The 13,979-nt window shown below is 37.5% G+C and overlaps 1 pseudogene; it reads right to left on the bottom strand.

The window, feature by feature from the left end:
• Positions 1–13,979, bottom strand: part of LOC109253279 (heterogeneous nuclear ribonucleoprotein A1-like 3) — a 52,170-nt pseudogene that overhangs the window by 36,495 nt on the left and 1,696 nt on the right.

Raw genomic sequence — 13,979 nt, 5'->3', positions numbered from 1 at the left:
ACATAGTTATTTTCTTGTAACGTTCCCTCATGCCCTTTCAAGGTCATCTAGCTCTCAACACCTGAAGTGGAACATTTACAGGGACGTGACTTCTTAATTGTCCCTTTGAACCATTTGCGGTACAAAGAACAAAAGTATTTGCTTTGGTCTGGGGTGCCGGGAGGGAGCCAAGAAGGCCCTGGGAACTCACACCTTATGTGCTCCCAAGAGACAATGTATACCTAGGAACTAATGAACCATTCTGTACCTTAACCCACTAGGTCCAGTTATCATCTGGAATGCCTCCTGGGGGCCAAGTGGGCCTAGGGGTTGGAGTAACTTGTATCCATAGATACATTCCTTTGTTGCCGGAGTGGGGATTTCGAACCCATTTGTCCCTCTCCTTGGCTGGGAAATATATGGGGCTATCCTTCCTTTAGGTAGAGGAGTCTTTATAGGGGGTGGCAAGGGCTGGATGTAGGGATGCATGATTATGCGGCTTCACTTTCGGTGGGCCGCCACGCAGTCCCAATCCATCCACCGCCCAGGCCCTGCCCTCAGGCTGGTTTGATAGCTTCCAGCACAGAACCAACAAGCTTTACGTGTTAAAAACACCACTTCTGCAGACTGCTTTCTGGACCGGCATGTCACTATTACAGTTTGCGGTCCCTCACTGGACTGGGTGAAGAATGGGAGTTCCTTGTGACGTGGCAGCTGCTATAGGTTTGGAGAACCTAACAAGCCTTCAGTTCATCTCTCCTCCAGCCTTAGACCTGAATCTACTTCACTCTACCACTCTAGTTCTGGGATGAAGCAACTTTGAGTTCCTTTTTTAGTCTCTAGTTTTACTTTTGGTATGAGGTTGTAATTTACAAATTTAATTTCTCTTCCTTCCTTCCTTCCTTCCTTCCTTCCTTCCTTCCTTCCTTCCTTCCTTCCTTCCTTCCTTCCTTCCTTCCTGATTATTGTCTGCTATATACAAGGCTCTGCAGGGCACACAACATGAATTTCCTTGCTTTTGAGGATCTTGCAGTTGGATTTATTAATGTCAATGTGGTACCACTGTTTCTGAGAGACAGATTTTAATATTTCTAAAACTGGGATTCTTCTTACAACTGATGACAGGACATAGATTAATTGACAGCATTTAAAATTTCCTAATAGTAAATAAAATTACAGGTATTACAGTGAATGTCTCCACATTCAATGAGGTATGGCAACAGGAGAAATTGGGCAAGTTACCTGCCATTACACTTGATAAGCACATTCCGTGAGTGATTGTGGGTTAAGAAAGAAGAATCTATAGTTCTTTCTATCTTTTTAAGTTTATTTATTTATTTTGAGAGAGAGTGCGAGCATGAGTGGGGGAGGGGCAGAGAGAGAGAGTGGGAGAGAGAGAATCCCAAGCAAGCTCTACTCTGTCAGTGCAGAGCCAGACATGGCTTGATCCCACAAACCTTGAGTTCGTGACCTGAGCTGAACTCAAGAGCCAGACGCTCAACCAACTGAATATCAGGCATCCCTGTTGTTCTTTTTCTTTAAATATAGTTTTTAAAAATAAAAATATTTAGGGGCACCTGGGTGGCTCAGTCAGTTGAGTATCCAACTTTAGCTCAGGTCATGATCTCGCGGTTCATTAACTCCAGCCCCGCATTGGGCTGGCTGCTGTCGGCCTATCAGTGCCTAGCCTGCTTCAGGTCTTCTGTCCCTCTCTCTCTGCCCCTCCTCTGCTTGCACTCTCTCAGAAAATAAATAAATATTAAAAAAATAAAAATATTTATGTTTACATGTTTATTGTGGTTATGACTTTTTAAATCGAGGTACAGTTGATGAATAACATATTACTTTCAGGTGAACAACATAGTGATTCAATCTTTGTTTAAGCTGCAAAATAATAACAATAAATCTAGTTAACATTTGTTACCATACATAGTTACCAAAGTTTTTTTTTTTCTTGTAGTGAGAACTTTTTAGGATCTACTGTTAACAATTTTCAAATATACAAAAGGTATTATTAACTATAGTCACCATGGTGTACATCACATCCTCATGACTTATTTATTTTATAACCGGAAGTTTGCATTTTTTGACTCCATTCACCCATTTCACACACCCCACACTTTCTGTCTTTGGTATCCACCAGTCTATTTTCTGTATCTATGAGGTTTTTAAGAAAGCATGTTTTTAGATTCCACATATAAGGGAGATGATATAGTATTTGTCTTTCTCTGACTTATTTCACTTAGCGTAATGACCTTAAGGTCCATCTGTGTTGTGAATGGCAAGATTTCTTTATTTTTTATGGCTGAATAATATTTTATGTCTCTCTGTATATCACATTTTCTTTATTCTTTCATCCATTGATGGACCCTTAGGTTATTTCTGTATCTTGACTATTGTCAGTAATGCTGCAATGAAAATGGGGGTACAGATTTCTTTGTGAGTTAATGTTTTCATTTTCTTTGGGTAAATACCCAGGAGTAGAATTGCTAGATCATATGCTAGTTCTATTTTTACTTTTCTGAGGAACCTCCATACTATTTTCCGTAGTGGCTGCACCAAATTACATTCCCACAATGGTGCACAAGAGTTTCCTTTTGTTCACATCCTCATTGACACTTGTTATTTTTTTTTAAAGTATTTAAAAAAATTTTTTTAATGTTTATTTATTTTGAGAGACAGAGAGACAGAGTGTGAGCAGGGGAGGGGCAGAGAGAGAGAGGGAGACACAGAATCCAAAGCAGGCTCCAGGGTCTGAGATGTCAGCACAGAGTTCGACGTGGGGCTCGACCCACGAACTGTGAGATCATGACCTGAGCCGAAGTTGGAAGCTTAATCCATTGAGCCACCCAGGCGCCCCTGACGCTTGTTATTTCTAATTATCTTATTTCTTATATTTATTCCATAAATATGTCTTGCACCTGCTATTTGCAAGGGATAGAGAATATCTAAACACTCTTTTATTTTATTTTAAAAAAATTTTTTAATGTTTATTTTTGAGAGAGAGTGTGCACGCATGAGCAGGGAAGGGGCAGAGAGCGAGAGGGAGACACAGAATCCAAAGCAGGCTCCAGGCTCTGAGCTGTCAGCGCAGAGTCCTATGCGGGCCCGTACCCATGAACTGTGAGATCATGACCTGAGCCAAAGTCAGGCACTTAATTGGCTGAACCACCCAAGTGCCCCTAAACACTCTTTTAAAAACGATATTAGAACTTACATTTACCAAGCAAGTGATTTGGATATTGAAAATCTTACATGGCAAAAAAACATTTGTGAACCAGGACAGAAGGCAAATCTATGATCGATAAAGTGCAAAATTGTCAACACTGTACCTTTCTTTTTGGTAAGTTTCTTCTGAGAAACTGGTTCTTAAATTATCAGTTAAACCAGAGTCTTTAAAGTGGAACATTCGTTGATATCAACTTAACTGTTTGGCTTTTTCCCAAGCCTCCAATCAGTTATCAATACTTAATGCTATTTGCACAAAATATCTTTTGTGTAATACAAATTTCTGTCTCTTCCTCCCTAAGGGATAAAATATCACATGGAAAAAGGAAGAAAATGCAAGATGAATTCTGAATCTAATTCATGAGTTTTGTTTTTATTCTTTTACATAGTATTTATATCAAAGTCAGAAATAAAATCTAAGTTAGAAAATTCACCAGCTAAAAGAAACAGTTTTGTGTGGCAAACCAATTGCCCCAGAAAACAAGTAATTAAAGGACAAGTAATTAAAATAGCAGCCATAAAATTGACATTCTTGGGAGACCATGTGTTCATTGCTAGTCTTTTTATTGGGGATCCTCTCTGGGCACTGTTCTGAGAACTGAAATCTGCTGGCAGAATGAGCACTTCACCCGAGGATTTTGCATCCTCTTCTGGGTGAAAATGTTAGTGTGTTTCTGGTGTATGCAGGATAGTTGTATCATGACAGGTGGAAATGTGACCCTGCTATTATCTTTATTTGGAGATTAAGTATGATTTAAGATCTGTTTGGGTGCCAAGTTGACAAGGGGTGGACTTGTGGTAGTAATTTTATGTGTCAGCTTGGTTAGGCCTTGGTAACTAAATAGTCAAACAGTTTCTAGGTGGTTCAGTGAAAGTATTAAAGTTTTTTTTTTTTTTTTATTTGCGTATAGTGGGCACACAATGTTCGTTAGTTTCAGGTATCAATGAAAGCATTTTTTGGGTGAAAAAAAAAGCATTTTTTGGGTGAAAGCATATTTTCATTTAATATTGAAATCACTAGGCTTTGAGTAATGTGAGTGTGACTTATGTAATCAGTTGAAGACCGCAATAGAAGCACAACTGACCTCTCTGAAGAAAGAGGGAATTCTGCCAGCAGACTGCCTTTGGGCTTCAAGTGTATTATTGACTCTTCCCTGGGTTAGGCCTACTCTGCAGATTTTGAACTTGTCATCCTCCACAATCCTGTGACCCAGTTTCTTAAAATAAATCTCTATCTCTATCTATCTATCTATCTATCTATCTATCATCTATCATCTATCTATCTATCTATCTATCTATCTATCTATCTATCTATCTATCTAATCTATCATTTATCTAACCTATCCACCTATCCATTTATATACCTATACATCCTATTGGTTTTTTTTCTTCTCTGGAGAACCCTGACTAATACTGATTTTATGAGAGACACAGCTTGTAGAGGCCGAAGAGATCTTTTTCCTGAGTTTAAGAATTTGGGGCATGGCAGACACTAACCCATTACTACCTGCTATTTTCCTGTTTAGGCAGAGAATTATATGGAGAGTCTGTGATGTTTCTTTGGCTGAAAGAGGTTGGGGGAAGCTTTTCCAGAAAGGCAAATGGGTCTTTCTTTAGATTCTTCTGCTACTGCTGATGGGATGCCATATTTCCCCCAATTTCCCCAAATGGGAATTGAAGCCAGATATTGAAATCATTTATTGATGTTAGTAATGAAACTTCAGTTGTTACCACAAATTTTACATTACATTTGCTTAGATAGCCTAATGTTTAGGAGGAAAAGTGCCCTCTCCACAATGTAAATTAAGAAACAAATATGATGGCTCACAACTTCTCCCATAAGTAGGACCACACTACCCCCTCAGAAGAAGGAAGCTCCAGCCCGAAGCTGCAGGGAGGAGACAGAGGGAGGCTGGCTGTATTCGAATAGGTCTTCTGTCTTTTCTCAAACAGTCCTCAACTGGTTTGGCTCAAGCACTGTCTTGACCATGAGGCTTTCTAAACTTGAATAGATTTTTCTTTCTACTCCACACTGCCCATCCCTCTACTCTATCTCATAGCAAAACTTCTTGAGGTACCATCTGTGCAGCCTCACTTCACTTCTTTCCATACCTGACTCCATTCAGGCTTTTAGTTCTCATTATGCTACAAGGACCACCCTAGTCAAGGTCCATCTTAACCACCATGTTGTCAGTATCAAAAGTCATTTCTGTGTTCTCATTTTCCTTCATGTTTCAGTGACAATGATTCAGTTCTTCTTGAAACATTTTCTTTAGGTTTCTGTTGAGTAGAATTAAAATGGGGTTTCCTCCTACCTCATTTACTATGCTTTCACAGATGTCTTTGCAGGTATTTATGCTGCTTAACCTTGAAAACTTAGAGTATGCAAGACCTCAATCCTGTACTCTATATAATTACTCTGCACGACCAGTCTTTTGGCTTTAAATACCATCCATATGCCTCACAAATCTGTATTTCCAGTTGTGGCCTTTGCCCTGAAATCCAGGCTTACATATCCAATTTCCTACTTCACATCTCGCTAATTAAATTGTTCCCTGTGTTTGAAACATAATCCCCAATCTTTTCATAGCTAGTTTCTTCTTGTTACTTAAGTTTCAACTTATATAGTGTCTGTACATCATTATCAGCTACATATCTATTTATCCATTTGTCATCTATTGTCTCTTATCAATCACATCATCTAATTTTAATTCTCTGCATAACTTGTGCCAGTAAATATCTCTTTTTTAAAAATTCTAGTTACTTAACATACAGTGTAATATTAGTTTCAGGTATACAACATAGTGATTGAACAATTCTATATATCACCTGGTGCTTATCATGACAGGTGCACTTCTTAATCCCCATCACCTATTTAACCCATCCCTTTACCACCTGCCCTCTGGTAACCATCAGTTTGTTCTTTACAATTAAGAGTCCATTTCTTGGTTTCTGTCATTCTTTTTTCCCCTTTGCTTGTTTTGTTTCTTAAATTCCACATATAATTGAAATCATATGGTATATGTCTTTCTGTGACTTGTCTTGCTTAGCATAATACTCGCTAGCTCCATCCATGTCATTGAAAGTGGCAAGATTTTTTTTCTTTTTTATGGCTGAATGATATTCCATTGTGTGTGTGTGTGTGTGTGTGTGTGTGTGTGTGTGTGTGTGTGTGTGTGTCACATCTTCTTTATCCATTCATCAATCAATCGATGGACACTTGGGCTACTGTATCTCGTCTATTATAGATAATTCTCCTATAAACATAGAGGTGCATGTATCCTTTTCCATTAGTATTTTTGCATTCTTTGGGTAAATACCCAGTAGTGCAATTGCTGAATGGTAGTTTTATTTTTAGCTTTTTGAAGAACCTCCATACAGTTTTCCACCGTGGCTGCACCAATTTGCATTTCCACCAACAGTGCATAGGGTTCCTTTTTTCTCCACAGCCTCACCAACACCTGTTGTTTCTTGTGCTTTTGATTTTAGCCATTCTGATAGGGGTGAGGTGATATCTCACTGTGGTTTTGAGTTGCATTTCCCCGATGACTAGGGATTTTTTCATATGTCTGTTGGCCATCTGTATGTCTTCTTTGGAGAAATGTCTGTTTGTGTCTTTTGCCCATTTTTAATTGGATTATTTATTTATTTATTTTTGGTGTTGAGTTGTGCAAGTTCTTTAGATATTTTGGATATTAACCTTTTATCCAACATGTCATTTGCAAATATCTTCTCCCATTCAGTAAGCTGCCTTTTACTTTTGTTGATTGTTTCCTTTGTTGTGCAGAAGCTTTTTATTTTGTTGTAGACCCAATAGTTTATTTTTGCTTTTGTTTCCTTGCCTCAGGAGAACTATCTGAAAAAAAAGTGCTTTGGCTGAAGTCAAATAAGTTGATGCCTGTGTTCTCTTCTAAGATTTTTAGGTTTTCAGGTCTCACATTTAGGTCTTTCCCCAGTTTTGAATTTATTTTTGTGTATGGTGTAGGAAAGGGTCCAGTTTCATTCATTTACATGTTGCTGTACAGTTTTCACAACACCATTTGTTGAAGAGACTATCTTTTTCCCATTGGATATTCTTTCCTGCTTTGTCGAAGATCAACTGGCTATACAGTTGTGGGTTTATTTCTGGGTTTTCTATTCTGTTCCATTGATCTGTGTGCCTATTTTTGTGCCAGTACTATACTTTTTTTTTAATATAGTACTACACTGTTTTGATGACTACAGCTTTGTAATATAACTTGAAGTCTAGAATTGTGATGACTCCAGCTTTGCTTTTCTTTTTCAAGGTTACTTTGGCTATTTGGGGTCTTTTGTGGTTCCATACAAATTTTAGAATTATTTGTTTTAGTTCTGTTCTGTGAAAAATGTTGTTGGTGGGTTTTTTTTTTTAATATTTATTTATTTATTTTTGAGAAAGAGAGAGAGAGAGAGAGAGAGAGAGAGAGAGAATCCCAAGAAGGCTCCATACCATCAGCACAGAGCCTTATGCAGGGAACAAACCCATGAACTGCAGGATCATGACCTGAGCAAAAATCAAGAGTTGGAGGCTCAACCGACTGAGCCACCCAGGCGAACCACTGTTGGTGTTTTGATGGGGAGTGTAGATTGCTTTGGATAGCTTAGACATTTTAACAATATTTGTTCTTCCAATCCTTGAGCATGGAATGTTTTACCATTTCTTTGTGTCATATTCAATTATTTTTCATCAGTATTTTATAGTTTACAGAGTATAGGTCTTTTGCCTCTTTAGGTAGGCTTACTCCTAGGTATATTATTATTTTTGGTGCAATTATAAAAGTGATTGCTTTCTTAATTTGCCTTTTTGCTGCTTCATTATTGGTGTATAGAAATGCAACAGATTTCTGTATACTGATTTTTTATCTTGAGACTTTACTGAATTAGTACATCAGTTCTAGCAGTTTTCTGGTGGAGTCTTTGGGTTTTCTTTATATAACATCATATCATCTGCAAACTGAAAGTTTTACTTCTTCCTTACCAATTTGGATGGTTTTTATTTCTTTTGGCTGTCTAACTGCTATGGTTAGGACTTCCAGGAATATGTTGAGGAAAGTGGTGAGGGCGGACATCTTTGTGTTGTTGCTGACCTTAGTAGCAAAACATTTAGTTTTTCAACATTTAGTATGATGTTAGCTGTGGGTTTTTTGTATATTGCCTTTATTATGTTGAGGTATGTTCCCTCCAAATCCTCTTTATTGAAGGTTTTTGTTTGTTTGTTTTTAACATGAATGGATGTTGTACTTGGTCAAATGCTTTTTCTGCATCTATTGAAATGGTCATATGGTTCTTATCTTTTCTCTTATTGATGTGATGTATCATGTTGATTGATTTGCAATTATTGAATCTCTTTGCCACAAATAAATCCCACTTGATCATGGTGAATACTTTTTTAAATGTATTGTTGGATCCAGTTTGCTAGTATTTTGTGGAAGATTTTTGCATCTATGTTCATCAGAGATATTGGCCTGTAGTTCTCCTTTTCAGTGGTGTCTTTATCTGGTTTTGGTATCAGGGTAATTGTGGCCTCTTAGAATGAATTTGGAAGCTTTCCTTCCCCTTCTATTTTTTTGGAATAGTTTGAGAAAAATAGGTATTAACTCTTTAAATATTTAGTAGAATTATCCTGTGAAGTCCTTTCATCCTGGACTTTTGTTTGTTGGGATTTTTTTTTAACTACTGTTTTAATTTCTTTGCTGGTTATTGGTCTGTTCAAATTTTCTGTTTCTTTCTGTTTCACTTTTTAAAATTTATATGTTTCTAGGAAATTACCCATTTCATCTAGGTTGTCCTGTTTGTTGGCATATAGTTTTTCATAATATTCTCTTATAACTGTTTGTATTTCTGTGGTGTTTGTTATTTCCTCTCTCTCATTTTTGATTTTATTTATTTTAGTTATTTATCTTTTTCTTGATGAATCTGGCTAGAGGTTTATCAAATTTTATTTTATTATTTTTTTAATGTTTTTTAAATTTATTTTTGAGAGAGAGAGAGAGAGAGAGACAGACAGAGGATGAGCCTGGGAGGGGGAAGAGAAGGGGTACAGAGGATCCAAAGCAAGCTCTGCACTGTCAGCACAGAGCCTGATGTGGGGCTTGAACTCATGAACTGTGAGATCATAATCTGAGCCAAAGTCAGACGCTCAACTGACCGAGCCACCCAGGTGTCCCTCAAATTTGATTTTTTAAAAAGAACCAGCTCCTGGTTTCACTGATCTGTTCTATTGCTTTCTTAATTTCTATATCATTTATTTTTGCTATAATCTTTATTATTTCCCTCCTTCTGCTGGTTTTAGGTTTTGTGTGTTGTTTATATCTCTCTTATTTATTTATTTGTTGTGTTTTAGTTTCTACTATTTAAATGAAAATTCCCTGACAAAGTAGAAACTTAATAAATATTTCTTGAATGACTTGATTGAAAGATTATTACTTATAGCTCACCATTTAGCATTTTAGTTTCTACTACAATGATGTTTTGTTGTTATTCATGTATTTGTCTGGATATCATAGATTTAATATTCTTTAAAGGATGGAGTTAAGTCCAAATGGTGTTTGGAAAGTATTCTCACTTTTAAGCAGAAAATGAGGTCTAGCAATAGAAGGAACCAGTTGTAAATTGCATACTTAGTGTAGCACACTTGGTTTCCGTCACTGCATTAACTCTCCACCCCTACCAACAATTCTCTTATTTTGACCTTTTTGTCTTAGGGACTATCTTTCCTAATGGTAGTCTTGATCTCTGTTACTTCCTCTGCTTGATGTTTCCAGTAAAGATGATCAGCTTCCAACTCCTTCGTTGTTCCCTTTTGAAGGTGAGTGGAGCTAAAAGCCACTGCAATAACAGGAGCAGATGCTCATTCTTCTCGGTATCTGTCTTTATTTCTCCTTTACTTTTGAAGGATAATTTCACTGGATGTAAAGTTCTAGGCTGATGGCTTCCTCTTTTAACATTAATGTTGTGCCACTCTTTCTCTTTGCTTGCATGGTTTCCAACAAGAAGCCCACTGTAATTCTTATTCTTGTTCTTCTGTAAGTAAGGGTGATTTTTTTCCCTCTCACCCCAGCGTTTTTCAAGACTTTTTATGTGTCTTTAATTTTTGTAGTTGAATATGTTATGCATATAACATACATATAAATGCATATATAAATATGTAGTTGAATATTTATCCTGCTTGGTGGTCTCTGAGCTTCCTGGATCTGTGGTTTGGTATCATTAATTATGGAATTCTCAGCCATTATTACTTCAAGTATTTCTCCTTCTCTTTTTTCTTTTTTTTTTTTCCTTCTGGCATTTCAATTATTTGTATATTTTACCTTTTGAAATTATCCCACCGTCCTTGGATGATATTTCTCTCCCCCTTTTTCATTCTTTTTTCTTTTTATATCTCAGTTTTAAAAGTTTCCATTGACCCATCCTTAAGTTCGCTGATTCTTTCCTCAGCTACATCGAGTCTACTAATGAGCCCAATGAAAGCATTCTTTATTTCAATTACAGTGGTTTTGATTTCTAGCATTTCTTTTTGATTATTTCCTAGAATTTCCATCTCTCTGCTTATATTACTCACCTGTTCTTGCCTACCTTTTCCATTAGAGCCCTTAGCATATTAATCATAGTTATTTGAAATTCCAGACCAGGCCTGATAAAACTAACATCTGTGTCATACCAGAGTATGATTCTGATGCTTACTTTGCCTGTTCAGACTGTGTTCTCTCTCACCTTTAATATACCTTGTAATTTATTTTTTGTTATTGAGAGCTGGTCATGATATATTGAACTAAGGTAAATAGGCCTTTTGTGTGAGGTTTTATGTTAATTTGGCTAGTAGTTGGACTGTGCTTCATGTTTGCTAAAGCTGTCAGTAGCAAAAGCTTCCATTTCTCTCGCCTTTGTGTTGTTAACTCTGTTGTCTTTGAGTTTCCTTAAGAATTCTTTCTTTGTTTTTTAAGTTTATTTATTTATTTTGAGAGGGAAAGAGAGCATGCATGTGCAGGGGAGGGGCAGAGACAGAGAGGGAGAGAGAGAATCCCAAGCAGACTCCACACTGTCAGCACAGAGACCAACAGCCTGACATGGGGCTCAATCCCACAAACCACAAGACCATGACTCGAGCCAAAATCAAGAGTCAGATGCTCACCTGACTGAGCTACCCAGGGTTCCTTAAGAATGCATTCTTAAGCAGAGTCTCAGTCTTGCAGTTTTTTCCTGAATCCACTGTTATTATAGTATTGGTATGATGGTAAGGTATGGAAAAGAGGAAGCTTTCTACAATCTTATGATTAAATCCTAGTCATTCAGTGGTCTTGTGTCTCTGGGCTGAGACCTTAACATGTGTTTCTTAGCTTCCTTTCCCTCTCCTTTAAATGAGAGGAAGGTTAGAGGAGACTGCAGTGGGAGAAATGCCCTACCTCTGTGTGTGATAAGGCTCTGGAGAGTAGGCCTTGGTTATGGAGAACACTCTGGGCATATTTCACAATGGTTACTCTTGTCTTCCCCTTGCCATAGCCATGAGGTGATCTTTCTTGGCCCTTTACCATGGAAACCTGGTGGTGTTCCTGGAGGTGAAGTCCATGAATGTGTGACGGTCCTATGAGACCTGCAGGCCTCAGGATGTTCTCGTTGTCAGGCTAGTCCATACTCAGCCTCCAGAAATTCATCAAAATTTCCATTTAAATGTTTCTACAATTTTTGGCCCCATTGTCTTCTGCTCCAGAAGAGCAAATCTCAGTTCTTGCTCTCCAGGTTTTGGCATGGTGGTTTGTCCTACAATCTTCATTCTTTGATGTTTTGAAGAAAAGTCACTGATTTTCAGCAAGTTTAATATTAGCTTTTCCTAAGGATGAAACTGATTATTTACAAGCTTTCAAGACATTGGATCCTGAACTGGAAGTCTAGATATCTTTTACAGTATCTAGCACTGCATTAAACAGGCATCAGCACACCATGTCTTGGCTGTGTTTCCACCATTGCTACTTGGCCCATTTTGCCACCACTTCCCACAGCTGCGTAGGACAATCTTCTTGCCAAAGGAAAAGATTTGGAGCTTTGGCAAGTTGTGTTCTAATGACTGACAAACTCTGAAATATAGGTACTAACTTAGTACTAACAGTGAGTGATGGATGACAACCAAGATTAAGTCAGGGATTATCTCACTTAGCTTCTTGTTTCCTTGTTCCAGACGTGTGTATTTGCATCATGGCCAAAAACCCATTTCTGTTGGGCTGGACCCTCAGCCTCCTCAGGAAAGTCCATTTCTGGCATCTCAGGTATATAGGACCTTCCCTGAGGTCTTGGTTGCTGAGATGTAGAGAGCCTTTAATTTTCTTATTTATGGTTTTGTTTTTACTTAATGGCAACCTGTTTCCTCTCCTTTCTGCCCATCCTTCCATCATTCCTTCCTTCCCTCCCTCCTTCCTTCCTTCCTTCTCCTTTTAATATTAGTATTTAGCATGTTTGTGTTAAGTTAAACATTTTACTCTTTAATGATAGCGTTTATCAGAACAAGACAATTTAGCTGAAGATGGCTGCCTGGTGAGACTTTTCAATACTGATTTTAAATGCAAATTAATACAAGCAATTACCAGATATTATACATGCTCTTAAAATGGAATGCTTTAAATGACATTTCCCTGGCAATCTGTGTGAATCCCAAAGATTAGGCATTCTCTTTATTCACTAAATTAAATATGCATCCACAGCCCAGTTTGAAGTTACTATCATACAATCATTCTTATTGTAGCCAGTTCCAATAAAGATGACCTTATCAAATAACAATTACCTAAAGAATTATTTCCCACTTGGGAATATATGTTTGGAAAGAGATATACCTTTTGTGTTTGGATGGGTTCTGACAGGGGATGAAGACCAATGTAACATATTAGGGAGGTGGATTTTTTTCCCCTCAATCCAAAGTTAGGGAACTAACATTTATTGAGTCTTTTTTGTGTCAGACACTTTCTATTCATCCAATATTCAATGAATATTTATTGAGTGCTACCATGTTTTGGCCATATGTTTTAAATTCTGGGAATGCAATGGGATGGGACAGACTCAGTCCCTTCCCTTACGAATCTTATATTCTGGTTGGGAAAAGAAAGTGAATCCAGAGAATGATAAGTAGCCTGATGTGTGGGACAGAGAATGGCTGGGTGAGGAGATACAAAGAGGGTATACATTAGATAGGGTAGAGAAAGCAAGTCCTGTTTGAAAGGTGGCATTTGCAATGAACTATCAGAGAGACAGCCAACCACTCATTTTCTAATTTTTACAACAATGTGAGACAAAGGTAACATTAGTTCAACTGATACAGGCAAAGAAATTACTCAACTAGATTAAGTCATTACTCTAAAGTTACACAGACTTCAAATCTTACTCCTTTTGCCTCCAAAGCTGTTCACTGCCCATCATATCCCACAGGTACTTGTTCACCAGCAGCCTCAGGCTGGGGCAGAAACAAGCTCTTTGTTTGCCTGATCTTGGACTTTAGACGTGAAACAGAATTTCCTAAGAAAACTAATGCGGGGTCATATATTTTTCAATAAGAACATTAAAAAGAAGAAAAGACAACCGCTTAATTTTAATTACCTTTTCATTAAAAAATGTATTTTAATGCCAAAAAAGTAGAAGGGGTATTTTCTGAGATTAAAGGACACGAATCTGAATTAAATGAAATCAGCTTCATGAAATGCATTATTTTGTCTTTATCTTACTTGTTTCACAAAGAACTACTAGAGCCACGAATTAAGTGGATCCATTTGAGA

Source organism: Panthera pardus, unplaced genomic scaffold (assembly GCF_024362965.1).
Source record: "Panthera pardus isolate Hobbes unplaced genomic scaffold, ASM2436296v1 HiC_scaffold_24, whole genome shotgun sequence".
NCBI classification, from domain to species: Eukaryota; Metazoa; Chordata; class Mammalia; order Carnivora; family Felidae; genus Panthera; species Panthera pardus.
Note: the sequence above shows the minus strand (reverse complement) of the source record. Positions and strands in the feature narration are given on the sequence as shown.